General features: G+C 38.7%; 1 protein-coding gene across 1 annotated transcript in view; it reads right to left on the bottom strand.

Moving 5' to 3' along the window:
* Positions 1-19,352, bottom strand: part of LOC101888065 (extended synaptotagmin-2) — a 60,681-nt gene extending 41,329 nt beyond the window's left edge. Inside the window, exon 1 of the mRNA XM_059123418.1 lies at positions 19,134-19,352. The gene's annotated coding sequence lies outside the window, so the exon portion shown is untranslated. The remainder of the gene's footprint in view (positions 1-19,133) is intronic.
* Between the last annotated feature and the right edge of the window lie 7,896 nt (positions 19,353-27,248).

Genomic DNA, 27,248 nt, shown 5'->3' on the forward strand with positions numbered 1-27,248 from the left:
CTTCTCTCTCTATAGAGAAGACCTTGAGATCTTCCATTTTTATAGAAGACCTTGAAGTCGTCTGTTGTCTTTAGATTAACTTGAAGACCATGAGACCTTCTATTGTCTATAGAAGAGCTTGAGGTTTTCTACTGTCTATAGAAGAGCTTGAGGTCTTCTATTGTCCATAGAAGACCTTGAGGTCTTTCATTGTCTGTAGCTGAGCTTGAGGTCTTCTATTGTTTATAGCAGAGCTTGTGGTCTTCTATTGTCTATAGAAGAGTTTGAGGTCTTTTATTGTCTATTGAAAAGCTTGAGGTCTTCTATTGTCAAAGAAGAGCTGGAGGTCTTCTATTGTCCATAGAAGAGCCGGAGGTCTTCTATTGTCCATAGAAGAGCCGGAGGTCATCTATTGTCCATAGAAGAGCCGGAGGTCTTCTATTGTCCATAGAAGAGCCGGAGGTCTTCTATTGTCCATAGAAGAGCCGGAGGTCTTCTATTGTCCATAGAAGAGCCGGAGGTCTTCTATTGTCCATAGAAGAGCCGGAGGTCTTCTATTGTCCATAGAAGAGCCGGAGGTCTTCTATTGTCCATAGAAGAGCCGGAGGTCTTCTATTGTCCATAAAAGAGCCGGAGGTCTTCTATTGTCCATAGAAGAGCCGGAGGTCTTCTATTGTCCATAGAAGAGCCGGAGGTCTTCTATTGTCCATAGAAGAGCTGGAGGTATTCTATTGTCCATAGAAGAGCTGGAGGTCTTCTATTGTCCATAGAAGAGCTGGAGGTCTTCTATTGTCTATAGAAGAACTGGAGGTCTTCTATTATCCATAGACGACCTTGGGGACTTTTATTGTCCATAGAAGACCTTGAGATCTTCTATTGTCTATAGACGAGCTTGAGGTCTTCTATTGTCTATAGAAGAGCTTCTGGCCTTCTATAGAAGAGCGATATGTTTGTAGCTTCGGAAATGTGTACTAAATGGTACTAAATACTTAAATGGTACCAAATTTTGTATTTGGTGTACCTATACAGCTGGAATCCTGAAATATGACATGGATGTCATGGTTGGTGAGAAGTAACTGGTTTTGGGTATGCGTACTATAATCCTATTAAATTATACGAAATTTGGATATGGAAGGATATGAAAGAACTGGAATTCTTAAATTTGATATTAAGGGCACTGTTGGTATCTGCGGTTGAGATAAGTAGATTGTTTTGAAAATGCATACTTTAACTATACGAAAATAACTAAATGCTATTAAATTTGGTATTTGGTGAAGGGATAGACCTGAAACTGTGACATTTTATATTGCGATAACTGTAATGGTCTGGGATTGGGATATAGGGAAGTTGCAGAACCTTCCCTGAGTACTTAAATTATACGAAAATTACCATATGGTACTAAATTTGGTATTAAGTAATTGTATAGAGCTGGAATCCCGAATTTTTGCCAATCGAGTAAACTGCAATTAGGCGATTCAATTTTTTCTCGATTATAAATCTTCTCTTTAGGTAGCACCTGGATGTTTAGTATCTCAAAGGTTTCTTCCATCATTTCTAACCGAATAACATTTTGGGTTTTTAGTATGAATATCGTCAGACCTCTTCTATTTTTATTTATTTAGACATTGCCAGGCCATTAGAAGACCTTATATCCTAAGACCGTCAGATTGGCTTTTTACGTCTGAGGAGGTCTTTTTTAGGTAATCTATGCACACGAGAAAAGTTTTGAGGGTCTTCAAAAGGCATTCTTACGTTTTTTATTATTTTAAATAAAAGCTGCAAGTTCGACCGGGCCTAACTTTGAATACCCTCTACCATTTGGAACAAATTTTCAAAAAAAAAAAAATTAAAATATTCTGTTAAAATCTTAAAATGACCGAATTTAGCAGTCTATACGACGACGTGGACATGCATAGGCAATATTTCTGATAAGCCATTACAATATTCAAATGCGAAACTGTGTGGATATTCAAATGAATATCGGAAGGTACCGTTATATGGGGGCTATATGAAGACGTGGGTCTACAGAGACAATTTTCTGTCTTAGGATGTAGAATTCATTACGAACTTCAAATACCAAATTTGAAATGATTTCGGTGAATAATGTCGCTAAAATTATCAAAGTACCGAATATCGGTAGATATCACTATATGGGGGGCTATACGAAGACGTGGACCTACAGAGACAATTTACTCTCACAGGCTGTATGATCCATTACAAACTTCAAGTACCAAATTTTAAACAATTCCGGTGAATAATGTGGATAAAATCATCAAAATACCTAATATCGGAAGGTACCGTTATATGGGGGCTATATGATGACGTGAACCTGCACAGGCAATTTTCTGTCTTAGGCCGTAGTATCCATTACAAACTTCAAATACCAAATTTGAAACGATTCCGGTGAATAATGTCGCTAAAATTATCAAATACCGAATATCGGGAGGTATCACTATATGGGGTTATACGAAGACGTGAACCTACAGGGAGGTATCACTATATGGGGGCTATACGAAGACGTGGTCCAACAGAGACAATTTTCCCTCACAGGCTGTATGATCCATTACAAACTTCTAGTACCAAATTTGAAATAATTTCCGTGAATAATGCCGCTAAAATCATCAAAATACCGAATATCGGGAGGTACCGTTATATGGGGTTATACAAAGACGTGGACCTGTACAGAAAACTTGCTGTCGAAGGCTTTAGTATCCATTACGAACTTCAAGTACCAAATTTGAAATGATTCCGTTGAATAATGTCGCTAAAATTATGAAAGTATCGAATATCGGGAGGTGTCACTATATGGGGCCTATACGAAGACGTAGGTCTACAGAGACAATTTTCTGTCTTAAGTTGTAGTATTCATTAAGAACTTCAGGTACCAAATTTGAAACAATTCCGGTGAACAATACCGCTAAAATCATCAAAAAAACCCGAATATTGGGAGGTACCGTTATATGTGGGCTATAAAGTACCGGACCTGCACAGACAATTTTCTGTCATAGGCTGTAGTATCTATTATGAACTTCAAATACCAAATTTGAAAAAATTTTGGTGAATAATGCTGCTAAAATCATCAAAATACTGAATATTGGGAGGTACCGTTATATGTGGGATATACGAAGACGTGGACCTGCACAAACAATTTTCTGTCATAGGCTGTAGTATCCATTACAAACTTCAAGTACCAAATTTGAAACAATTTCGGTGTATAATGCCGCTAAGATCATCAAAATACCGAATATCGGGAGGTACCGTTATATGGGGTTATACAAAGACGTGGACCTGTACAGAAAACTTGCTGTCGAAGGCTGTAGTATCCATTACGAACTACATAAACCAAATTTCAGAAACAATTCCGATGAAAATTTTCGCTATGGGGGCTATACGAAGACGTTGTCCAAGAGAGACAATTTTCTCTCACAGCTGTAGTATCCATTACGAACTTCAAGCACCAAATTTTAAACAATTCCGGTGAATAAAGTGGCTAAAATCATCAAAATGCCGAAGATCGGAAGGTACCGTTATATGGGGGCTATGTGAAGACGTGGACCTACTGGCCCAATTTAAAGACCAAAAGTCCTGCAGACATAGTATACATTTGAGTAAAATTTTATCAACCTACTTCATTTCGTTCGGAAGCTAGAATAGAATTTTATGCTGCTCAAGAATATATATACTCTGTGGGGTCTAAAATGTATATTTCGAAGTTTTACATACGGAATGACAAACTTAATATACCCTCCATACTATGGTGGAGGGTATATTAAGATAAGAATGGTTGTTTTTTTTTAATATCCCCTTTATTCCACTGCGGAGAGGATAAAAAAAATAAAGTCATAAAATTTTCTTGTTTCGTTTAGGATTGCACCATTGATTTTGTAATTGTTTGGCTCTTGACTCAACACATACATATGTACGTGCCTCTTGTGTGTGTGTATAAAATCACAATTATAAACAATTGATGGCCTCGCGTCTTCTAAATGCCCGCGTATGAACACTTGCCTTCACTCAGACGTGCCTACGTACATGGAAGTGTGAGAACTGAACACAGACCTCTGGAGAAAAATGTTCCCAGCAAAATGTTTATTTCCATTGCAATGAAGTGGAAATTAATCCACAGTTTCCAAGACATATAGGTTTAGTGAAAAAGAAAAACATTAGAGTGGGACGTCATAGAAATAAGAGTGGGACGGGAAAGAAAAAAAATTAGAGTGGGACGTCACAGAAAGCTTGTATGTAAGGAAAGCATTTTTTTAACAAGCCCCTCTAATGTTCCCTTTGTTGTTGTTTTTGTAGCAGCTCATACATCTGTGTTCGTTCGGTTTCCATTTTCTGACTCAATGTTCCCTTTGTGTGGCGCTTTTGTGCTATATTCATTTCATTACTGCTTCTCGCCCTCTTCTTGCCCTACACCCTCCAGGAAAAGAAACGGGAAAGGGAGGACACAGCCAAATGCTTGTAAGATTTCATCAACAAATTGAATCGTATTTTCTTTTATGTTGTTGTTGCTGTTGTTGTTGTTATTGTTGTTTTTATTGAGCAGTACCCTGCTCTGATAGTAAGAATGTGTTTGATATCGAAACATTTTGATAATCTTTGGCATGGCCGTGATTACAGTTGAGTAAGTTTTCATTTGTCTTCACATTAAACGTATACAAGCATATACACATACATATGTAAATTTGTATGTGCGAATGTACTTAGAATTATAATCTATTTCCAAATTGCTGACATGGCACGCTTTACACACTCACAGGCATTCCTTTCTTTATAAAGAATTTTCTTTGTTTAACTTTTTTTTTTTTTTTATTGAATAAATTTCCATAAATTTTCGTTACAACATGGTTTTCTGGAAATAAAATTCGGCACTTGGCTGTAAACAATTTTGCAATGTGGAAAATTTCGAAAATAATTGCTCCATTAACTTATAAACGTTTAGAAATTTAGAACAGATGTTTTGACACTTTACGTGATATTAAAGTATTCTCTTCAACCGCAGAGGTTAATAAAATTTTTATGGAACGAATGGACGATGTCATGATGAGACCTGCCCTAGGAGAGCCGTCAGCTATCAGCTGGATAATATTTTTGCTGTGAAAATAGATATTTTTTAAATTTGAGACCATTGTGGGATGTCATTTAAATAAATAAAATTGGTCAGTCTTCAACTAACTAACTGGAGATATATGCATTTTGTTCCCTTGGAATTCTCCCTAATTTGGTATAGAGACATTTTCTGATAAAAATTGGTTAAAAATGGTGCCCAACATTTTTTACCAATTTTTCTCAGCAAATGTCTCTATACCAAATTAGGGAGAATTCCAAGGGAACAAAATGCATATATCTCCAGTTAGTTAGTTGAAGACTGACCAATTTCTTATACGGCCTTTGGACTTTTTTTTTTTTGATGGCGTCCATCGTGAGACTTCAATTTTTCTAACTCGTATTAAAGTTTCGATAAAGATCCAATTAATTTATAACCTAGCACTAATCTAAGACTATGATCGTGGATTTCCTCAAGGACTCATATGGCTACAAACGTGAATTTTATAGGACCTATATCGACCTTTGAGATATTATACTATTGGTTATTATACTTTACATGATATTAGTCTTTAGTCCTGGCTGTTTTTAAGGACCTACATGATCATAAGGGCTAGGTTATAGTTTTGACTTTTTTTAAAAAGACTTTAATATTGGAATTTTTTAACTCATGTTTTCCAAAGGTCCTATTAATCCATAATGTAGGACTTTATGAAAGAATTTTCAATCCTGGTGTTCTACAAGGCTGTAATTTTGAGTTAGCTAATTAGCTTATAAGGTATCAATTGTTGATTTTTCTGGGAACCTAAAATTAAAAAAGGCTTTACATTAATTAAAGGCAATCATCTCCATGGATAAATTGAAGGCCGGAGAGTCTTCATGATTGAATTCATCAGAGTCTCCATAGATGGGCCGATAGCCTCGATAGTCGGGCTGAAAGCATGATAGGCCCCATAGGCCTGCTTAGATCTGAAGGCCAGGTAGTATTCCTAAACCAGTTGAAGGCCAGATAGTCTTCAAAGACGAGCTGGAGCCCACGGGATAGACGTGCAGGAGGTTAGGGAATTTCCATAGACGAGCTGTAGACTACGGAATCTCCATAAACGAGCTGGAAGCCCACGGAGTCTCTATAGACGAGTTGAAGCCCACGGATTGTCCATAGATGAGTTAAAGCCCACGGAGTCTCTATAGCCGAGCTGGAGCCCACGAAGTCTCTGTAGACGAATTGGAAGACAGGGAGTCTCCACAGGCGAGCTGGAGGCCAGACAGTCTCCATGGATGAGCTAGAGCAGGGAATCTCCATAGACTAGCTGGGGGTCTGGGAGTCTCTATAGAAGAGGTGGAGTCCAGGGAGTCTTCATAGACGAGCTGAAAGAGGAGGAGTCTCTATAGACGAGCTGGAGCCCACGGAGTCTCTGTAGACGAATTGGAAGACAGGGAGTCTCCACAGGCGAGCTGGAGGCCAGACAGTCTCTATAGACGAGCTAGAGCAGGGAATCTCCATAGACTAGCAGGGAGTCTCTATAGAAGAGGTGGAGCCCAGAGAGTCTTCATAGACGAGTTGAAAGCCAGATAGTCTGAAGGCCAGGGAGTATTCCTAAACCAATTGAATGCCATGTAGGTTCCATAGATGAGTTATAAAAAGAAAATCTCCATAGACGAGTTGAAGGTAAGCAAGTTTCCATAGACGAGCTGGAGGCCAAGAAGTCTCCATAGACGAGTTGGAAGCCAAGAAGTCTCCATAGACGAGCTGGAAGCCAAGAAGTCTCCATAGACGAGCTGGAAGCCAAGGAGTCTTCATAGACGAGCTATAGGCCAGAGAGTTTCCATAGACGACCTGAAGCACAGGGCGTTCCTATAGACGAGCTGAAAGCCACATAGGCTCCATAGACGTTCTGAAGGCCAGAGCGTATTTCTAAATCAATTGAAGACAAGAAAATCTACCTAGCTGGAGGCCATAGACGAGTTGAAGGCCTGAAAGTCTGAAGGCTAGGAAGTCTACCATAGCTCAGCTCACGGCCTCGGGACGGGACGGCATGGGACTCGGTCTCTATAGACAGAATCTTTGTAGAAGGTCAGAGAGTTTTTGTCAAATGTCAAATTAATCCACAATCTGGGATTTTATGAAATGACCTATGAACCCTTAACCCTGTGATTTCTAAATGTCCTACAAGTCTATAATTTGAGCTTAAAAGGTAATAATTACAGATCTTTCTAGTTTCCTAAAATTTAATCTTTGGCATTGGAGAAGGTCTCCCTTTTGTCCATTTTCCACAAGATTTTTAACGACTCGTGACATAATTACCTAGAAACTTTTCCAATTGTTATACTTGAGGTCATGCATCGAAATTATTTTCATCTCAATGGGAAAACTCATTGCGGACAATATGCTTTGCCTTGTTGTTGTTGTTTTTGTGTGGAAAATATAAAACTTTTGTCCTGACTTCCTACGGCCTTCCACCTTTGTTTTTAATTAGAGAAATATGAAGTCTCATAAAATGAATGACATTGCATGGATGCTGACATATACACATATGATGACATACGCACACACACACATAAGTATGGAGGATAATATACACAAAAGAATATAAATTAATTTTCAAGCGCCCAATAATTAATTTGTTGCAACACCTGAAGGTGTGGGGTGGTATGTTAAGAACGGGTAAAGGGAGTATCTACAGTCCAGAGAGTTTACTTGGAAGAGCTGGAGGACAATAAGTGAAAGTAGACGTGATAAGGGCCATAAAGGCCAATTAGATGAGTTAATGACAGTGGAGGCTTTTGAGTTGGCTTGAATGTCCTGTCAACCTGTATGACGAACTAAATATCCCTAAAGTCGGTAAAGCGATGTAGAAGCTCAAAAAGTCCATATAATATCATAAGGATATGGAGTCTAATACGACTATCTGTAGATCATTACTTCAATGTAGATATATATTGGAGACCCAAGGAGTATACAAGGATAATCAACAGTCCTCCGTTTTCTTTTAGATGTTTATATTTATGGCTTCAATGTAGATATATATTGGAGACCCAGGAAGTCTACAAGGGCAATCTAGAGGCCTATGTATCCTTTTTAGATTTCATATGTTTTGCTCAAAGAAAATTATATTCCTCCACCGCAATCGCACATCCCCGTAACCACAAAAGTTGACTTTCAACCAACTTATGATGGGCTGAGCTGAGCTCCATAGAGTATTTGTCAACAGTAATAACCTTGAATAAGTTTTCGCCACAACTTTTTTTCTCTCTCCAACCAGCAAGGATACAAAGCGACACACACACGCACACACATCAGAAAACGTTGGTGTGTGCGTATCCATTACACGGTGATGTGTATGAACACGTCCAACACGCTGTCAAGGGATAATGTCACAAGCACACACATCCAAACTAACAGATTAAAGTCACCACATTCACTTGCCTCGCAAACCGTCATTATTATCTTACCTCTTGGTGATAATGACCATTGTCGTCGATTGTCATCTGGCCAAGTGGTAAAGTGGATTTTGGCCTGGCCACGGTTAATGAATGAATGCATTTTTTATGTGAGCCATGAATAATATATGACATACAGATGGGGGGGTTATTACAAGGCTACAGTGTGGGGGTGATAATTGAAAAACTAACATAGAGAGAGAGAGTGATGGGAGCAGAAGGCCAGGGAGACTATAATAGGCGAGATGGAGGCCAGGGAGTCCTCATAGAGGAGCTGGAGGCCAGTGAATCTCCATAGACGAGCTAGATGCCAGAGAGTGTCAATAGGCGAGAAGGAGGCTTGAAGCCCATGTAGACGACGAGCTTAAGCTTGGGAGTCTCCATAGACGAGCTGGAGGCCAGTGGATCTCCTTAGACTAGCTGGAGGCCAGGGAATCTCCATAGACTAGCTGGAGGCCAGGGAGTCTCCATAGACTAGCTGGAGGCCAGGAAGTCTCCATAGACTAGCTGGAGGCCAGGGAATCTCCATAGACTAGCTGGAGGCCAGGGAGTCTCCATAGACTAGCTGGAGGCCAGGAAGTCTCCATAGACTAGCTGGAGGCCAGGGAATCTCCATAGACTAGCTGGAGGCCAGGGAGTCTCCATAGACTAGCTGGAGGCCAGGAAGTCTCCATAGACTAGCTGGAGGCCAGGGAGTCTCCATAGACTAGCTGGAGGCCAGGAAGTCTCCATAGACTAGCTGGAGGCCAGGGAGTCTCCATAGACTAGCTGGAGGCCAGAAAGTCTCCATAGACTAGCTGGAGGCCAGGGAATCTCCATAGACTAGCTGGAGGCCAGGGAGTCTACATAGACTAGCTGGAGGCCAGGGAGTCTCCATAGACTAGCTGGAGGCCAGGGAGTCTCCATAGACTAGCTGGAGGCCAGGGAGTCTCCATAGACGATCTGGAGCTCAGGGAGTCTCCATAGACTAGCTGGAGGCCAGGGAATCTCCATAGACTAGCTGGAGGCCAGGGAGTCTCAGTTGACGAGCTGGAGGCCAGTGAATCTCCATAGACGAGCTGAAGGACAGGGAGTCTCCATAGACGAGCTGGAGGCCAGGGAGTCTCCATAGACGAGCTGGAGGCCAGGTAGTCTCCATAGAATAGCTGGAGGCCAGGGAGTCTCTATAGACGAGCTGAAGGCCAGGAAGTCTCTATAGACGAGCTGGAGGCCAGGGAGTCTCCAGAGTCTAGCTGGAGGCCAGAGAGTCTCCATAGACGAGATGGAGCTCAGGGAGTCTCCATAGACGAAGTGTAGGCTAGGGAGTCTCCATAGACGAGCTGGAGGCCAGGGCTTACAAGTTGAGTTTCAATAAGGATGACCTTCGTTTAGTACTTCTCCTGGCCTTCTTTGAGAAGACCGTCATCTGGTCAGGCCAAAAAGTCTCTATGGAGAGAACCCGTTTAAATTGGAGACTTGGGAGCCTTTAGAGAAAGCCTCTAGACTCAATGAACCTTTTGAGAAAACGATTGTAGCCTCTGGGGCCCTTTAAAAAATCCTTGATTATAGCCTTTCAGATCCTTTAAAAAACAGGTCCCTCAGGGGTCCTTTAGAAAAATCCACAATTATAACTTGAAAATCTACGATCATAGCGTCAGGGATACCTCGGAAAAATATACGATAATAGCATTAAGAGTCGTTTAGAAAAAGACACGATCGCAGCCTCAGGGTCTCTTAGAAAAATTCTTGAATATAGCCCCTGAGGTCCCTTAGAAACATCATCGATTATAGCCTCAGGGTCTCTTAGAAAAATCTACGATTATAGCCTCAAAGGTCAATTAGAAAAATCCTCAATCAGTGCCTCATGGATCTCTAGATTATAATCTCAGGGGTTCCTTGAAAAATTCATGATTATGGTCCTTTTAGTCTTTTCAAAAATCCTCGATTATAGCCTAAGAAAGGTCCAACCTCATAGATCCTTTAGAGTAATCTAATAACATTGTCTCAGGGATTCTTTAAAAAATCAACATTAATAGCCTTATGGGTTCTTCAGAAAAATACACGTTTATAGCCAGAGGGCTTCGTTCAAAAATAAATGATTATGGTTTTAGGGGTCCTGTAGAAAAATCCTAGATTGATAATAGTCTCAGGGGTCCGTTGGAAAAATCCAAACATTAAAGTCTTTGTGGTCCTTTAGAAAGACCTACGATTATAGCATCATGGGTCGTTAGGAAATATCTACGATTATAGAATTATAGCCCATGATAATGAACTCATGTGTCCTTTAGAAAAGAATGGGTTACTATCGCTCAACGAATTTATAAGGCTTTTACTGTGTCAAGACCAACCACATTTCATCTTCTTCGTCGTCACATTTTCCTACATCTCCAAGGCCATTGACTTTAGGCTATGTGGAAAAACAAACTTTTCTTTTTGTTTCTCATATGGAGAACTATAGATAATAAAGAAAAAAAAAGAAACGAAAGTGGCGATTGGGGCATCAGAATGATATTCATATTATAACTTTGGAAGCAACATGTGCGAGAGAGTGTATGTGCAGACTCCCATGTATGTATGTTAATCTGAACATGAGCATACCGGAAACGGATGTATGCAGATGAAATTAAAGGTAAATGTACAATTTTTGGGATATGTCTTCTGGCATGTGAATGTATGTCCTCTGTCTGTATGTCTGTCTGTTCGTTGTTTAATATTTAAAGGAGACGAAATGATATGGGAAAATTGTTTTTTTGTAAATTTTTTATATATTTTATGTGTTATTTTTATAGCTTGGAATGTAACTTCTTGGGTTTTGCGAACATCTTGAAGACGACATTGAGGGGGGATGGGTATTTTGTTGGAGGTACATATTTTCAAATGGCGTGCTTAGGAACGTGATGTAGTATAGATTTATTGTCACATAAACTCATTGTCTGGTTACTCTTGGGGAAAAGGACGTGAAAGGAATCATTTCTAAATTTGGCAAAAGGTAGGGTTTAGAAATAAGCTGAGAGGTTGAGGTTGATTGGAGGGTTCTTTAGATATATAAAATAAAAAGCGAGCTACTGTTGAGACATTCTTATAAGAAGGGGCTTTAAAAAAACACGACGCCGAAAAGTAGAAATTTTTCTATAGGGCAGGTCTACGTCTAGATGACGTAGGGGGACCTTTGGAAAAAAACATGATTTTAGCCTCAGGGGTTCATTAGAAAAATCAACGACTATAGATTCAGAGGTCCTCTAGAAAAATCCACGATTTTAGCCTCCATTGGGTTCCATTAGAAAAATCATAGATTCTTTAGCAAAATCCAAGATTATAGCCTGAGGGTTTCTTAAGAAAAACACTGAATATAACCTCGGGGATCCATTAGATAAAACCATTTTTAAAGTCTCAGGTGTCTGTTAAAAAAATCCACGACAATAGATTCAAGAGTCTCTAGAAAAAATCCACGATAATAATCCCACGATTATAACCGCAGTGGTCTCTTAGAAACATCCGCGATTATATTTTCAGTGGTGCTGTGAAAAATCCGCGAAAATTGGCTCAGGGATCCATTCCGAAAAATCCACGATTATAACATCAATGGTCCCTTAGACCCTTCATGAGTCCTCCAGAAAAATCCGATATGATAGCCTTAGGGGTCCATTAAAAAACACGATTATAGCCTCGTGGGTTCTTTAGGAAATTCTACGATTATAGCTTCAGGGCTTCAATTGAAGAATAAATAATTGCCTCGTGGATCCTACAAAAAAGGGCCTTGTGGGTCATTCCGAAAAAATCCACGATTATAGCGTCAACGGTCCCTTAGAAACATCCACGATTATAGTTTCAGTTGTGCTGCGAAAAAATACGCGATTATTGCCTCAGGGGTCCCTTTCGTAAAATCCACGATTATAACCTCAAGGGTCCCTTAGACCCTCCATGATCCTCCAAATATGCAATAATAGCCTTAGGGGTCCATAAAACCTACCATTATAGCCTCAAGGGTTCTTTAGGCAATTCTACGATTATAGCTTTAGGGCTTCTTTCGAAGAATAAATGATTATAGTTCAAAGGTCCTGTAGAAAAATACAAGATTTTAACCACATGGTTCCTTTAAAGTAATCAGCGATAATAGCCTCAGGGGTCTCTTGGAAAAAAATCCATGATTATAGTCTCAGGGGTACTTTAGAAACGGCCACGATTGTTCCCTTAGGGGTTTCTTGGAAAAATCCACAATTATAGCCTCAGGAATTCTTTAGAAAAATGTACTACTATAGACTTTCAAGACCTTAAGATAAATCCGCGTTTTTAGTCGTATTGGTTCCTTAGAAACGTTTTCAATTACTAACTCATGATTCCTCAGGATTATAGTCACATTGGTTCTTCAAAAAAAAAAAAAACGGATTATAGCAATTCTGGTTCTCTATAAAATCTACGATACTAGTCTCAGGGCTTCGTCCGAAAAATAAGTGATAACAGTTTCAGGGGTCTTGTAGAAAAATCCAGGATTGTATATAAGGTTCCTTGAAAAAATCTGCAATAATAGCCTCAGGGGTTCGTTAGAAAAATCCTCAATTACTACCTAATGAGGCCTCCAGAAAAATCCAGAATTATAGTCTTATTGGTTCTAAAAAATAGGATTATAGTACTTTAAGCTGTCTAAAAAATCTACGATAATAGCCTCAGGGCTTCGTCCGAAAAATAAGTGATAATAGTTTCTGGGGTATTGTAGAGAGATCCAGGATTGTAGCCTCATAGTTCCTATGGAATTATAGTCTTAGGGGTCGTTTAGAAAATCCAAGATTATAGCCTCATGAGAAGTCCATGATTAAAGTCTAAGGGGTCCTTTAGAAAAATTCTCAATTTTAGCCACTGGGGTCCTATAGAAAAATTAACGATATTAGCTTCATAAGTCCTTTAAAAATCCACGATTATAGTCTAGGGGTCCTTCAGGAAAAATCCTCCATTACTGCCTCATGGGTCCACCAGAAAAATCCACGATTATTGACTAACGGGTCCTCCAGAAAAATCCAGGATTAAGTTTTAGGGAGGAAAAAAGGGTGTGGGTGTAAATTGTATGTGGATTTTTGTATAGGACCTCCGAGGCTAAAATCCTGGATTTTTCAAGAGGAAGGGCTATTATCGTGAATTTGTCTAAAGGAACCATCAGGCTGCATTCATGGATTTTTCCACAAGGCCATTGAGGATATAATCATGATTTTTTCCAAAGGACCTCACGATGTTATAATCGCGGAATTTTCTTAAGAACCCCTGAGATTGGATTTTTCCAGAGGACCCACGACGCTATAACTGTGGATTACTCTTAAGGACCCCTGAATATTTCTAGTTTTTAGCCTCAGGAGTCCCTTTGAAGAATCTATGATTATTGCTCTTTAAAAACTTTAAAAATCCTTCACCAAAGTCCAGCCTCATAGATCCTTAAGAGAAATCCATATTAGGGATCTGCTAAAAAAATTCATATCTATACCATAATGGCTTCCTAAGAAAAATTCACGATTACAGCATCATGGGACCTCCAAAAAAATCCACTTTTGTAGCCTCATTTAGTAATATCCTCGATTATATACTCTCTACTTTTTTAGAAAAATACACGGTTATAGTCTCAGGGGTCATTTAGAAAATTCAAGATTATAGCCACATAAGAAATCCATGATTAAAGTCTAAGGGATCCTTTAGAAAAATTCTCAATTTTAGCCACTGGGGTCCTATAGAAAAATTAATGATATTAGCTTCATAAGTCCTTTAAAAAATCCACGATTATAGTCTCAGGGGTCCTTTAGGAAAAATCTTCCATTATTGCCTCATGCGTTCTCTAGAAAAACCCACGATTATTGCCTAACGGGTCCTCCAGAAAATTCCAGGATTAAGTTTCAGGGAGGAAAAAAGGATGTGGGTGTAAATTTTATGTGGATTTTTGTATAGGACGTCCGAGGCTAAAATCCTGGATTTTTCAAGAGGACCCCTGAGGCTATTTTCGTGGATTTTTCTAAAGGACCCATCAGGCTGCATTCATGGATTTTTCCACAAGGCCACTGAGGATATAATCATGATTTTTTTCAAAGAACCTCACGATGTTATAATCGCGGAATTTTCTTAAGGACCCCTGAGATTGGATTTTTTCAGAGGACCTATGAGTCTATAACTGTGGATTACTCTTAAGGACCCCTGAATATTTTTTTAGCCTCAGGGGTAGCTTTGAAAAATCCACGATTATTGCTTTTTAAATACTTTAAAAATCCTTTACCAAAGTCCAGCCTCATAGATCCTTAAGAGAAATCTATCTTGGGATCTCCTAAAGAATCCACGTTTATAGCATTATGGTTTCTTAAGACAAATTCACGATCATAGCCTCATGGGATCTCCAGAAAATCCACTTCCACCTTCCCTCATTTAGAAATACCCACGATTATAGACTTTCTACTCTTATAGAAAAATACACGGTTATAGTCTCATTATGGTCTAAGGGGTCCTCTAGAAAAATTCTAAATTCTTGGTCCCCCTGGGGACCAATAGAAAATTTAACGATAATAGCTTCATAAGTCCTTTAAAAATCCACGATTAGAGTCTCAGGGGTTCTTAAAGAAAAATCATCCATTACTGCCTCATACGTTCTTTAGAAAAATCCACGATTATTGCCTCATGGGTCCTCCAGAAAAATTCATGACATATAGAAAAGTTAACGATAATAGCTTCATAAGTCCTTTCAAAAATCCTCAATTATGGTCTCTGGGGTCCTTTACGAAAAATCCTCCATTACTGCCTCATACGTTCTCTAGAAAAATCCAAGATTTTTACATCTTGTGTCCTCCAGAAAATTCCAGGATTAAAGGGTTCTTTAAAAAAATCAGGATTATAGTCTAAAAGGTCCTTTAGAAAAATCCTTACAGTTTTATGGGACCTTTAGAAAAATCCACGATTATTTGCTCATGGGACCTCGAGAAAAATCCAGGATTATAGCCTCAGGGTTCCATTTAAATTCAAAGATTTCAGCTCTTGAAGTCCTTTAAAAAGTCCTTTAAAAACTATAATAGCCTCAGGGGACCCTTTGAAAATTGTATGACTACAGCCCTTTAGGTATTTTTAAAAATCCTAGATTATCGCTCGTAGGCCTTTAAAAAATACGATCATTATTTTAGGGATCCCTCTTGAAGTCTACGTTTACAGCCTTATGGGTTCTTTAGAAAAATTCTCTAATACTGCCTCATGGTCCTCTGGGAAAATACACAATTTTGACATTATAAGCCGTTTTTGAAAAAATCCACGATAATAACCTCAGGGGTCCCTTTGAAAAATACATGTTTACATCCACAATGATTTCCCTTCGAATAGTTCACGATAATAGCCTCAAGGGGTCATTTCGAAAAATCCACGAAAATCCAATTATGACCTTATGGCCTATGCCTAGGAAGGCCCTTCGCTTTTAAAATTGGTGTGTCCTCTATTTTTTTATGTCCTTTTGTTTGCATGTGCATCCTTTCTAATACTCTGGCATTTTGGTCCAATAATTAGACTCATGGGTGTTTCCATGCAAAATTAACCAAATAAATCTCTGTCTCAGCAGAAGTGTCACATTCAAAGATTGTATCGCCAACAGCCACAACAACAACAGCCGCAGTAGCATAATGTGACACTATTTGATGGCCATTTGGCCACACACGTTCACACGTGTAAGCCATTTTATATTGGACACGTTTCTAATAGTCGAAATGGGATTAAATAGTCACCATTAAATGGAAACTATGTGGGACAAGCCGGTTCACAGAATAATTCTGTGAGAGCCATGATGGCCTAATCTAAGGGATATGCAAAATATTCTAAGAGCACATTCTCGGTCCAACATGAACGATTTTGGAGGGGATCGTTAAAAGGTCTAAATATCAAGGGTCAACTGCGGACATGACACACATGCGATACCCAAAATTGTAATTATTTTCTCCATGATATGTGCCATTTTTTCCATTCTACCTTAAAACCCCAAAACATGTTCCTGGGGTGTTAAATAATAATTACGGGGAGTTAAAAAAAATAAACACTCCGCATTCATTGTCCGCATCATGTCCGAACAAAAACATTTTGTTTAATATTTAATAGAAACTGAATTAAATTCAAGTCTAATTTGATGATATAATCCATGGAGTTGAGGTTGATTGAATGGCCACAAAGGCCATAATTAATCCATTAGTGGAGTTGGGCAATTATTAAATCCAGTGCTCACACCAAATGGTAGGGTGGGGGAAAGAGAGTTTCATTGACATTACCATCGTTGAGGGAAAAAAATTAAGTTTTTTTTGTCATTTTGTTAAGGGGAAAGATGGGTGGGTGAGTTGACGGAGGGGAAAAACGAAGTAAACAATTAATAATACTAAGGTCAAAGGTTAAGGGATTTACGATGACAATGATTAAGTTTCAGGGAGGAAAAAAGAGTGTGGGTGTACATTTTACGTGGATTTTTGTAAAGGACCTACGAGCCTAAAATCCTGGATTTTTTCAAGAGGATCCCTGAGGCTATTATCGTGGATTTTTCTAAAGGACCAATGAGAATCCTTTCATGGATTTTCCCACAAGAGGATATAATCATGATTTTCTTTCCAAAGGACCTCACGATGCTATAATCGTGAAATTTTCTTAGGGACTTCTGAGACTGGATTTTTCCAGAGGGTCTATGAGGCTATAACTGTGGATTACTCTTAAGGACCCCTGAATTTTTCTAGATGAGTCATGTAGCTATAATCGTGGATTTTTCTAAAGGACCTCTTGGGCTATAACCGTGGATTTTTTTAAAGAACTTTCCTGGGTTTTCAAGAATACCCCTGAGGCAATTGTAGTGGATTTTTCTACAGGACTCATGTAGCAATAATCGTGGATTCTTCTAAAGGACCCCTGAGGCTATGATTGTGGATTTTTCTTTAGGACCCCTGAGGCCATAATCGCGGATTTTTTTAGGGACCCCTGAGACTATGATCGTGGATTTTTTTAAGAAGTTGAAAGGCTATATTCGTGGAACTATGAACCTATGATCTATAACCGAGGAAGTTTCTAAATTATCTATGAGACTATAATTGTGGATTCGTTTAAAAACCCCTGAGGCTATAACCGAGGAATTTTTTAAAGGATCTATGAGACTATAATTGTGGATTCTTCTAAAGACCCCTGAGGCTATAATAATGGATTTTCAAAAAAATTTACGCTATTATCCTAGGTTTTCTAAAGGACCCCTGTGGCTATAAGAGTGGATTTTTCTAGAGGACCTCTTAGGCTATTATCGCGGATTTTTCAAGAGGACCCCTGAGGCTATTATCTTGGATTTTTCTAAAGGACCCATGAGGCTGCATTCATGGATTTTTCCACAACAACACTGAGGATATAATCATGATTTTTTCCAGAGGCCTCCAGAGGACCTATGAGGCAATAACTGTGGATTACTCTTAAGGACTCCTAAATATTTCTAGAGAACTCATGTAGCTTTAATCGTGGATTTTTCTGAAGGAGCTTTAAAGGCTTAATTCGTGGATTTTTCTAAAGGACCTATGAGACTATTATCCTGGGTTTTCAAAAGGACCCCTGAGGCTATAAACGAGGAATTTGCTAAAAGTCCACAAGACCACTTCCAGAGGCCTCCAGAGGACCTATGAGGCAATAACTGTGGATTACTCTTAAGGACCCCTAAATTTTTCTAGAGAACTTATGTAGCTTTAATCGTGGAGTTTTCTAAAGGAGCTTAAAAGGCTATACTCGTGGATTTTTATAAAGGACCTATGAGGCTATTACCATGAATTTTCAAATGAACCCCTGAGGCTATAATCGAGGAATTTTCTAAAGGTCTTATGATGCTATAATTGTGGATTCTTCTAAAGACCCCTGAGGTTATTAAAATGGATTTAAAAAAAAGAACAAATCTACGCTATTATCCTGGGTTTTCTAAAGGATCCCTGTGGCTATAACAGTGGATTTTTCTGAAGAACCTATGAGGCTATAACCGTAGATTTTTCTAGAGGGCCTATAAAGCTATTATCCTGGATTTCTCTATAGGACCCCTGTGGCTATAACAGTGGATATTTCTAGAGGACCTCCGAGGCTATAATTGTGGATTTTCGAAAGGACTCATGAGGCTAACATCGTGAATTTTTTAAAAGGACCCCTTTAAGGCTATATTCGTGGATTTTTCTAAAAGACTTATGAGGCTATTATCGTGGATTTTTTATTAAGGAACCTTGAGGTCATAATGGTGGATTTTCTAAAGAGTTCATGATGCTTTAGTCGAGTATTTTCGTGAATTTTTCTAAAAGAATGCACGGATTCCAACGAATCTTAATTCGAAAATTTAATTTTTGTATAGGACCAATAACATAACATAATCCACCTAACCCCCCACAGACCACTTTATCCATATGCCTTAAGAGCCCAATGTGAAATCTTTGCCACGTTGAGAATATCCTTTTCTGTTGTCATCAACGCTTTAATGACCTGCGACGTCAATGTGCTGTACAAAAAAAAGTCTCACTAGACACTGGCCCAGCATCAGCATTTAAATTTAAACAATCTGCTGTCAATGTCACCTGGCCATGTTCACAAAGGAAGAGAGCCACACACACTGACACCCATGACAATTTGACGAAAAATAAGACATCAAAAAAAAGCAAATGCAAATTTTCCAAAAAAAAAAAAAAAACACAACAACAAACCTTAGTATCCTTGCGCCGTGATTGAGATTGGATATTCCAGCCTTGTGTTTGATGTTCTTGACACTTTGTTGGTGGTCGGTCTTCTACCAAGACAGCAGACTCCCCTGGGTTGTTTTCTGCTTATTCTCAAGACTTTATAGGCTGTAGCTTCTTTCTTCATGGGATATCCTTAATTTGTTACATGATATCCTTGCCACAACATTTTTTAAAATTTTTCCTAAAAAATTTCTTTTTTTTTGGAATTTTTCTTTTTTGAAATAAACAATTTTCACCTCTTGAACACGCACTCGGTATCGTAAAAAGAATGATTTCAAAAAACCATAAATGATTTTTCCTACACTTGGAGCAATAAAACGCAGCACATCCGACAACACTTAATGCCAGCTAGCTAGACAGACACCCGTTACTTTTGTTGCGTTCTATTCGACTTGCCACGGACAACTGTTCGCCACTCGACACTGTTGACGAAAGAATGACCCATATCCTGTTATAGGCAGAAGAGGCAGCCATCGTTTCCATGCCATTAGTTTTTCCAACCCTTCAAAGTTTTTTTTTTCCTTTGCATCAGGTCCTTGGCCATTCTGAAAAACAGAGAGAGAGAGTGTATGAGAGATGGAGAGAGCTTTTTTTCAGAAATTTTGGCGCATTTTTGATACTTGCAAAGCTTTTTGCGGTAATTTACGATTTGTTTATATTTTTAAAAGCTTTTTTTGGCTTTTGCCTTTTTCGAAAAGTCAGCTGTTATCAGATGCAACAGCTTAAATCAAAGAGAGGAGACCAGTAATGAAAAGACTCATTGGCTGACAAATAACAACATGTTTTCTTTTAGGGCTAGAAGTCAAATTTTCCCAATAATTACAGGAATGCCCTGGGAGATTTTGAAAGCATAACAAAAAAAAAAAACAATCAGAAGACCCGAACTTTGGCATTTTGAAAGTTTCCTCCGCAAGGTAACCAATATAAAGGGGTTGAGATCCAAGCTCTTCTCAATTTTCATACCCTCCACCATAGTATGGTGGGTATATTAAAAAATCAGAAGACCCGAACTTTGGCATTTTGAAAGTTTCCGCCGCAAGGTAACAATATAAAGGGGTTGAGATCCAAGCTCTTCTCAATTTTCATACCCTCCACCATAGTATGGAGGGTATGTTAAGTTTGTCATTCCGTTTGTAACCCCACGAAATATACATTTTAGATGCCCCAAAGTATATATATTCATGATCAGCATAAAATTCTATGTCGATTTAGCGATGCCCGTCCATCTGTCCGTCTGTGGAAATCACTCTAGCTTCCCCATATAATGGTACCTCCCGAAATTCGGTATTTTAGTGATTTAAGCGACATTATTCACTGGAAATGTTTCAAATTTGGTACTTGTGCTCTTAGGCTATTATCGCGGATTTTTCAAGAGGACCCCTGAAGCTGTTATCATGGATTTTTCTAAAGGAGCCATGAGCTGCATTCATGGATTTTTCCACAAGACCACTGAGGATATAATCATGATTTTCTCCAGAGGCCTTCGGAGGACCTAGGAGGCAATAAATGTGGATTACACTTAAGGACCCCTAAATTTTTCTAGAGCACAGCTTTAATCATGGCTTTTTCTAAAGGAGCTTAAAAGGCTATATTCGTGGATTTTTCTAAAGGACCTATGAGGCTATAAGAGTAGATTTTTCTAGAGAACCACTTAGGTTATTATCGCGGATTTTTCAAGAGGACCCCTGAGGCTGTTATCTTGGATTTTTCTAAAGGACCCATGAGGCTGCATTCATGGATTTTTCCACAAGACCACTGAGGATATAATCATGATTTTTTCCAGAGGCCTTCGGAGGACCTAGGAGGCAATAACTGTGAATTACTCTTAAGGACCCCTAGATTTTTCCAGAGAACTCATGTAGCTTTAATCGTGGCTTTTTCTAAAGGACCTATAAGGCTATTATCCTGTTTTTTCTAAAGGACCCCTGAGGCTATAACCGAGGAATTTTCTAAAGGTCTTATGAGGCTAAAATTGTGGATTCTTCTAAAGACCCCTGAGGTTATAATAATGGATTTTCACAAAAAAAAACATCTACGCTATTATCCTGTGTTTTCTAAAGGAACCCTGAAGTGTAATCGTGGATTTTTCTGAAAGACCTATGAGGCTATAACCGTAGATTTTTCTAGAGGGCCTATAAGGCTATTATCACTGGAAATGTTTCAAATTTGGTACTTGAAAATATTCTGTGCAGGTCCACGTCTTCGTATAGCCCCCATATAATGGTACCTTCCGATATTCGATATTTTGATGATTTTAGCAACATTATTTACCGGAATTGTTTCAAATTTAATAGTTGTAATTTCGCAATGGATATTACAACCTATGACAGAAAATTGTCTGTGCAGGTTAACGACTTCGTATAGCCCCCATATAACGGTACCTCCCGATATTCGGTATTTTGATGATTTGAGCGACATTATTTACCGGAATTGTTTCAAATTTGCTATCTGAAGTTCGTAATCGATACTACAGCCTAAGACAGAAAATTGTCTCTGCAGGTGCACGACTTCGTATAGCCCCCATATAACTATACTTCCCGATATTCAGTATTTTGATGATTTTAGCGACATTATTTACCGGAATTCTTTCAAATTTGGTATTTGAAATTCGTAATGGATACTACATCCTAAGACAGAAAATTGTCTGTGCAGGTTAACGAATTCGTATAGCTCCCATATAACGGTACCTCCCGATATTCAGTATTTTCATGATTTCAGCGAAATTTTTCACCGGAATAGTTTCAAATTTGGCATTTGAGATTCGTAATGGATGCTACACCCTATGACTGAAAATTGTCTGTGCAGGTCCACGTCTTCGTATAGCTCCCATATAACGGTATTTTGATGATTTTAGCGACATTATTCACCGATTTTTTTGAATTTGAATATTCTAATGGCTTCGGATAAAATTAGCAGGCCCACGTCGTCATTTATATCCCATTATAACGGTTACATTCAGTATTTTTTAAGATTTTAATAGAATTTTTAAGGGATTTTATTGTTTTTGAAAATTACCAAATTCGTTCCAAATGGTGGAGGGTATTCAAAGATCGGTACGGCCGAACTTACAGCATTTTTACTTCTTTTGTTTTTTGTTAATTTTTCGGATTAATTTATTACTAATAACATTACGGGGCAATATTTTGCTAGAAAATTTTAACCCTCCAGCTAGCCATCACAGGGGTCGTTTTTCGTCCTTTTTTCAGAATTTTGCTAAAAACTTCCTTTTAAATGGGATCGTAGCAAGTCAAAATATTCCATAAAATTATTTTATATATAAATATGTCACAAAATTCAGATATAGGTGCTAGAATAAATCAAAAATCTAAATAATACCTAAACGCCAGGATTTCATAAGCCGGGCAAATTACCCTCTCTACCACAATTTTTTTACATTTTCCATGGAATCCTTGCATTTTTGACATATGGCGTCTTTGACAATAATACAAGGATTATTTTGATTGGAAATGGCTATTGTGCGCTGGAAATGAAGCGAGGAACCTCATTTTTAAACAATTCTTCAGTAGCGCGTACTGATTGCGACGGTGCTGAGTCCTGTTGGAATGTCCAAGGTCTGCGGGCAAAATGTTTGAGTGCGCAAGGCTTTAATACAACCTCCAGAATATTTTCGCGATAATATTCGGCATGTATTCTGATGCCACGGTCGATTAATACGAGCAGAGAGCGACGATCGGCTGTTATGGCAGCCCACACCATCGCCATGGCCAGCGCTTGAGTTCTGGTGGTCAACCGAAGGTGCACATTTTCAACTGACCTCTTTGCAAGATCGACACGATAATTTTGTTTGTTTACAAACTGCTGGACATCGAATGTTTTCTTATCGGAGTGGAGAAAACCAAATTCGCCAGTTCACAACTTTCGGTCAAGCGAAGCAACGCATTAGCTCTTTTGAATCTATTTTCTTTCCGTTGTGCTGTAAGTTCTTGCACTTTTTGGAATTTACCCCGAGCTAATTTTTCAATATTTGCCGAATGGAATATTGCGATATGTTCAGTTCACGAGCCATTTTTCGGCCACAGGCGACGCGGGTTTCGATCAAGTCGCTTCCACACTTTTCGAACCATATCTGCTGATGTTGCTGTTTTCTTCCGTCCACTTTTTTGACGTCGGGCTACGCTATCAGTATCTCGGTACCGAGCGATGATACGAGACTCAAAAGATTTATTCACTTTTGAATGCTAACAATAGCCACTTGTGGTTTTCCAGCCAAATATAAAGAAATCACAATATCACGCTTCGATTCCATCACGAATAACTTTTTTTCTGGAAAATTCTCATCAAAATGCTTTTGTACGATGGTAAACAATATAATAAGCTGTCACTGGAACAATTTTAACAGCTGTCGGACAAGTGGTTTAGAAACAGACAGCAGTCGAAAAATGGTTGCATTTTTTTCATCTCAATTTTATACTGCTCATTTAAGTTTCAATTCAAAGGCAAAATCTGCCTCAGTACAACACTTTAGAAGGAAGCGGTAAAAGACAAAAATATTCTTTATCAAATTTCATCGAAAGTCTCCAAAGGAGCAAAATCTCAATTTGCATTATTAATATTAAAAATATATGCTTTTATTTTGAAAAAAAAAGGAGAAAAATTTCTTAATTTTTTTGGCAATTTTTCCACGCCCTACTTTCGTTCTGATGCATAAAAGTACCACAAAATTTCGTTTTAGGCAGAAAGTGTCGAAAGAAGAAATAATCTACATAAAATTTCACTATAAGTCTCAAAATAAATTATATATCTAGATACGATAGTTTCTAAGATAATTGCATTCGAAATTTGTACAAGTACAATACGTATGCATTTGAACTATTGTCCTGTTAATTCGATGCGTTTTAATTTTAAGTCAAAATCTCCCTTAAAACTTTATAGTTTGGGACAAGTGTCAAAAGAAGAAATATTCCAGATCAAATTTCATTGTGACTCGTTGAACAAAAGATATTTGTATACTTAATAAATCTCTATATATGAAGTAAATATTTTTGTAAATGTTGCCAAAAATATTTCCTAATTTTTTGATAGTTTTCCACGGCCTTTTTTCGAGTTGATGCATAAAAGCAACATTAAATTTCGCTCAAGACAAAAAGTGCCAAAAGAAGAAATATTCTACACAAAATTTCACTATATATCCCAAAATTAACCGTACATCTAGGTACAGTAGTTTTTGAGATAAATTTATTCGAAATGTATATATTGCAAGAAAAATGAAAACGAAATCAAGAGAAAAATACATATTTAATGTGTTTTTTCTCATTTTTTTTTATTATATTTAGTTTTTTATAAAAATCAAAAATTTAAAAAAATTGGTACATTTCCAATGGCCGTAAGTTTTCTCAAATTTATTGGAAAAGCTTCCTTTTTAATATGACGTTGGGATGTGAGACATTTTGCCCTTGCCTAACATAAAAGCTGGCTAGAAGCTTTTAGACATAAATTGGAAAGCATATACGTACAAGGAAAAATGTAGATTATGTTATTTGCATTAAAGCCAAACAAAGCTTTCAATAAACTTTGAAAACTTTCACAGTTTTCAAATTAGAAAAAAAAGTTTGAAAATAACTGCCACCAGAAGCATCGGTTACAAAGTTCTTCTTTCAAAATATAAATTAAAATTTTATCACAGAAGACAAGAGAAAGACTTGGCCGGGAATATCTGAGGAGCTCTTCCCATAAAAGACAGGAGAAAGTCTTCTCATAGAAGACCAAAAGGTCTTCTCAATGAAGACCAGAAGGTCTTCGCATAGAAGGACAGAAGGTCTTCTCATAGAAGAAGACCAGAAGGTCTTCTCATAGAAGAAGACCAGAAGGTGTTCTCATAGAAGAAGACCAGAAGGTCTTCTCATAGAAGAAGACCAGAAGGTCTTCTCATAGAAGAAGACCAGAAGGTCTTCCCATAGAAGAAGACCAGAAGTTCTTCTCATAGAAGACCAGAAGGTCTTCTCATAGAAGACCAGAAGGTCTTCTCATAGAAGACACCAGAAGGTCTTCTCATAGAAGACACCAGAAGTCTTCTCATAGAAGACACCAGAAGGTCTTCTCATAGAAGACACCAGAAGGTCTTCTCATAGAAGACCAGAAGGTCTTCGCATAGAAGGACAGAAGGTCTTCTCATAGAAGACCAGAAGGTCTTCTCATAGAAGACCAGAAGGTCTTCTCACAGAAGACCAGAAGGTCTTCTCATAGAAGGCCAGAAGGTCTTCTCATAGAAGGCCAGAAGGTCTTCTCATAGAAGGCCAGAAGGTCTTCTCATAGAAGGCCAGAAGGTCTTCTCATAGAAGGCCAGAAGGTCTTCTCACAGAAGACCAGAAAGTCTTCTCATAGAAGACCAGAAGGTCTTCTCATAGAAGACACCAGAAGGTCTTCTCATAGAAGACACCAGAAGGTCTTCTCATAGAAGACACCAGAAGGTCTTCTCATAGAAGGCCAGAAGGTCTTCTCATAGAAGGCCAGAAGGTCTTCTCATAGAAGACCAGCAGGTCTTCTCATAGAAGACCAGAAGGTCTTCGCATAGAAGACCAGAAGGTCTTCGCATAGAAGACCAGAAGGTCTTCTCATAGAAGACAGGAGAAGGTCTTCTCATAGAAGACAGGAGAAGGTCTTCTCATAGAAGACAGGAGAAGGTCTTCTCATAGAAGACAGGAGAAGGCCTTCTCATAGAAGACAGGAGAAGGTCTTCTCATAGAAGACAGGAGAAGGTCTTCTCATAGAAGACAGGAGAAGGCCTTCTCATAGAAGACAGGAGAAGGTCTTCTCATAGAAGACACCAGAAGGTCTTCTCATAGAAGACACCAGAAGGTCTTCTCATAGAAGACACCAGAAGGTCTTCTCATAGAAGACAAGAGAAGGTCTTCTCATAGAAGACAGGAGAAGGTATTCTCATAGAAGACAGGAGAAGGTCTTCTCATAGAAGACAGAAGAAGGCCTTCTCATAGAAGACAGGAGAAGGTTTTCTCATAGAAGACACCAGAAGGTCTTCTCATAGAAGACACCAGCAGGTCTTCTCATAGAAGACACCAGCAGGTCTTCTCATAGAAGACCAGAAGGTCTTCTCATAGCAGGCCAGAAGGTCTTCTCACAGAAGACCAGAAGGTCTTCTCACAGAAGACCAGAAGGTCTTCTCACAGAAGACCAGAAAGTCCACTCATAGAAGACAAGAAGGTCTTCTCACAGAAGACCAGAAGGTCTTCTCATAGAAGACAGGAGAAGGTCTTCTCACAGAATAACGGAAGCTTTTCTCATAGAAGACCAGAAGATCTTCTCACAGAAGGCAACAAGGTCTACTCATAGAAGACACCAGAAGGTCTTCTCAGAGAAGACCAGAAGATTTTCTAATAGAAGACCGGAAGGTCTTCTCACAGAATAACGGAAGCTTTTCTCATAGAAGACCAGAGGGTCTTCTCATAGAAGACCAGAAGGTCTTCTCATAGAAGACTAGAACGTCTTCTCATGGAAGTCCAGAAGGTTTTCTCATGGAAGACCAGAAGGTCTTCTCATAGAAGACAAGAAGGAAGAAGACAGAAGTTCTTCTCAGAAGGTCTTCTCACAGAAGACAGAAGAAAGTCTTCTTATAGAAGACAGGGTAAGGTCTTCTCATAGAAGACCAGAAGGTCTTCGCATAGAAGACCGGAAGGTCTTCTCTCATAGAGGACCAGAAGGTCTTCTCACAGAAGACCAGAAGGTCTTCTCACAGAAGAGCAGAAGGTCTTCTCACAGAAGACCAAAAGGTCTTCTCATAGAAGACCAGAAGGTCTTCTCATAGAAGACCAGAAGGTCTTCTCATAGAAGACCAGAAGGTCTTCTCATAGAAGACCAGAAGGTCTTCTCATAGAAGACCAGAAGGTCTTCTCATAGAAGACCCGAATGTCTTCTCATAGAAGACCAGAAGGTCTTTTCATAGAGGACCAGAAGATCTTCTCATAGAAGACCAGAAGGTCTTCTCATAGAAGACCAAAAGGTCTTATCATAGAAGACCAGAAGGTCTTCTCATAGAAGACCACAAGGTCTTCTCACAGAAGACCACAAGACCAGAAGGTCTTCTCATAGAAGACCAGAAGGTCT

This window comes from Musca domestica, unplaced genomic scaffold (genome assembly GCF_030504385.1).
Source record: "Musca domestica strain aabys unplaced genomic scaffold, Musca_domestica.polishedcontigs.V.1.1 24, whole genome shotgun sequence".
NCBI lineage: Eukaryota > Metazoa > Arthropoda > Insecta > Diptera > Muscidae > Musca > Musca domestica.